Genomic DNA, 2748 nt, shown 5'->3' with positions numbered 1-2748 from the left:
TTAGGAAATATTTTCTCCCATTCTGTGGGTTGTCTTTTTACTCCCGTGATTGTGTCCTTAAATACACAAAATTTTTAGAGATTTCATGAAGTCCAATTTATCTACTTTTTGCTTTTGTTGCCTGGACTTTTGGTGTCATATTTAAGAATTCACTGCCAAATCCAATGGTATGAAAGTTACCGCCTATGTTTTCTTCTAAGATTCTTCCAGTTTTCACTCTTAAGTTTAGGTCTTTGATCAATTTTGAGTTAATTTTTGTATATACTGTGAGGTAAAGGTCCAACTTTATTGTTTTGCATGTGACTATCCAGTTGTCCCTGTATCATCTGTCGAAGACTGTCCTTTTTCCATTGAATGGTCTTGGCACCCTTGTCAGAAATCAATTGACTAGATATGTGAGGGTTTTTTCTGTGCTCCTTCTTCTATTTCATTGGTTTATATGTCTGTCTAGTCCTAAATTTGTCATGTTCAAGGAAAGATCATTGTCCTGGCTAGAAATGGTTCCATATATTTGTTCTCAAAATTAAATATGTAGCAGAATTTTTTTCTGTATCTTACAACATTTCTTATTAAATACTAGTAGAAAATGTACTATATAGTAACTGACACTTTTCTTTAAGGTATTGCCTCCAGTGGGCTATCCAGTGACTTCACAGCAAGTGCCTATATATAGAACGGTAAGAAAAAACCCTTTTAAGATATCAAGAGTGAGAGATATAGGTAAAATTCCTCATGGATTGCACTAACAAAAAAAGCATGATATAGATCATTTAAAATGGAAGGTAGTCCATCCATGTCCTTCCCTCACATTGGAAAAAGAAATAGCAGCCCTTTGAGAAATGATATAGCAAAGGCTTTGTGTGATGGATAAAGGGAATAGAGAAAGGAACCCTAGAAATGGGGAGGAGAAGGGATGTGTGGTAGTGGAATAGTTTAGAGAAAGCTGTTCTAGAATTAATAGATAATCCAAAATAGGAATAATCAATATGCACATAATAGAGATTCAACTAAGCCTTAGTTTACATTCATGAAGTCCAGTTTATCTATTTTTTTTTTCTTTCGTTGCCTGGACTTTTGGTGTCATATTGAAGAATTCATTGCCAAATCCAGTGGTATGAAATTTACCCCCTATGTTTTCTTCTTCTTCTTTTTCTTTATTTTAAATGTCCAGCGTTTATAATACGAGGGCCAGAGCTTTCTCCCCAACTCAAGTTTATAAATTTTCGATTGGCTTGTGAGGCCAATAGGGATACTTCTTCTTGTCTAATTTGGTTTCTGGGAAGACTTCATTCAGGTCCTCAGTGGTCATCTGATCAAATGGAATTATGTTCTTCATCTTCGCCAGCTCTTGTTCATATTCCTCAATCCTGGCCTTTGAGAGAGACAAAACCTCAGCCCAACTGTTCACATCTTTTTCTTCAGCATCCACCTGAACAGTGTATTTATTCTCTGGCACAAGAAACTTCAGGGCATTAAAGTGCTTCTCAAAGACTCATCTACCAAACCAGCTTTCACCACATTGGCCTTGTTGTAAGCCCAGTTGATAGCAGGTGGTTTCTCAGGGAGAGTAGCCAACCTGGAGGTAAGTGTTTCATTCCAGGATTTCAGGGTGTTAGCAATGGCCTTCTGGTTTCAGGGTATGATCTCCCCAAAAGCTACCCAGTCACTAGTTTCTAGAGCAAGTTTTTGCCCCAGCCATCTTGAGATCCTTCACCGACCCCGGCAGCCCACAGTCCATAGCAGCAAGGAGCCCCTATGTTTTCTTCTAAGATTCTTATAGTTTTACCTCTTAAGTTTAGACCTGGTTTGCTGCTGGTTTTCCTCCCTTTCTGCAGGGATTTTGTTGTTATTTCATTTTGTTTTGTTTGGGATCATTTCCCTTCTTTATCAAGCAGGTAAAAAAAGTGAAATTTAATAAGCTGAATTTGTTCTTATTGTTCAAGACTTGCAATGGGAGAAATTTTAATACAAGCAAAATATCTGGAATTTTTCTGATTTCAGGCTTTTTATCCAACCCTTTTCTAGCTCATTTAATCTGTTATTTCTGTTCTGCCGATTTGGCAATGTTTTCATGATTTAAAATTTTTCTTTACTTACTTAAAAACTGTTTGCAATCAGCAGTTCTTATAGCTTATAAGTTCTTATAGTTTTTATAGCTTCAATGCGTTTACATAAATTTCATGTGATATAATACAGTTAATGGAAACTCTGAAGTTCAGTCTACACAGCCTCACCACCAACTCACTCATGTTCTTGTTGGTGCTGTTAATTTGGAAAAATGTTAAAAATACAGGAAAGTACAGAAGATAATAGCCATCCATGCTTCAACACCCTGAATTACTAAGTGTTAATATTTTGTCATACATTTTTCCAGATCATTTTTAATGAAATTTTACAAATAAAACCAAAATAATCTTGGCACACTCCTAGTGCTAGTCACTCTCCACCTCTCCAGAGACAATGACTGTGACGAATTTATGTATGGCCTTCCAGAACATTTCCATTCTTTACTGTGGAAAAATAAGTAGTATTATTTTATATGATTTTTTAAAAAACTGATTATAATCATTATCATTTCCTACTTATGTTTTTGAGATCTATATAGATTGGTGCTTATTAATTATAATGGCTCAGTGGCATTCTACATAGGAATACTACCATGTAGTAGTATATTTTATCCCTTTACTGAAAAATTCCTCCAAAGAATTCTCTTGAACCTATTTTAGTAAGGACTCTGCCTGCCCCCAT

At 35.7% G+C, this 2748-nt stretch overlaps 1 pseudogene; it reads right to left on the bottom strand.

Moving 5' to 3' along the window:
• Positions 1 to 1213: 1213 nt before the first annotated feature.
• On the bottom strand, positions 1214 to 2748 carry LOC110574398 (annotated as a pseudogene).

The sequence above is a fragment of the Neomonachus schauinslandi genome, chromosome X, assembly GCF_002201575.2.
Source record: "Neomonachus schauinslandi chromosome X, ASM220157v2, whole genome shotgun sequence".
Classification (NCBI taxonomy): domain Eukaryota; kingdom Metazoa; phylum Chordata; class Mammalia; order Carnivora; family Phocidae; genus Neomonachus; species Neomonachus schauinslandi.
This window is presented reverse-complemented; position numbering and strand designations above follow the sequence as displayed.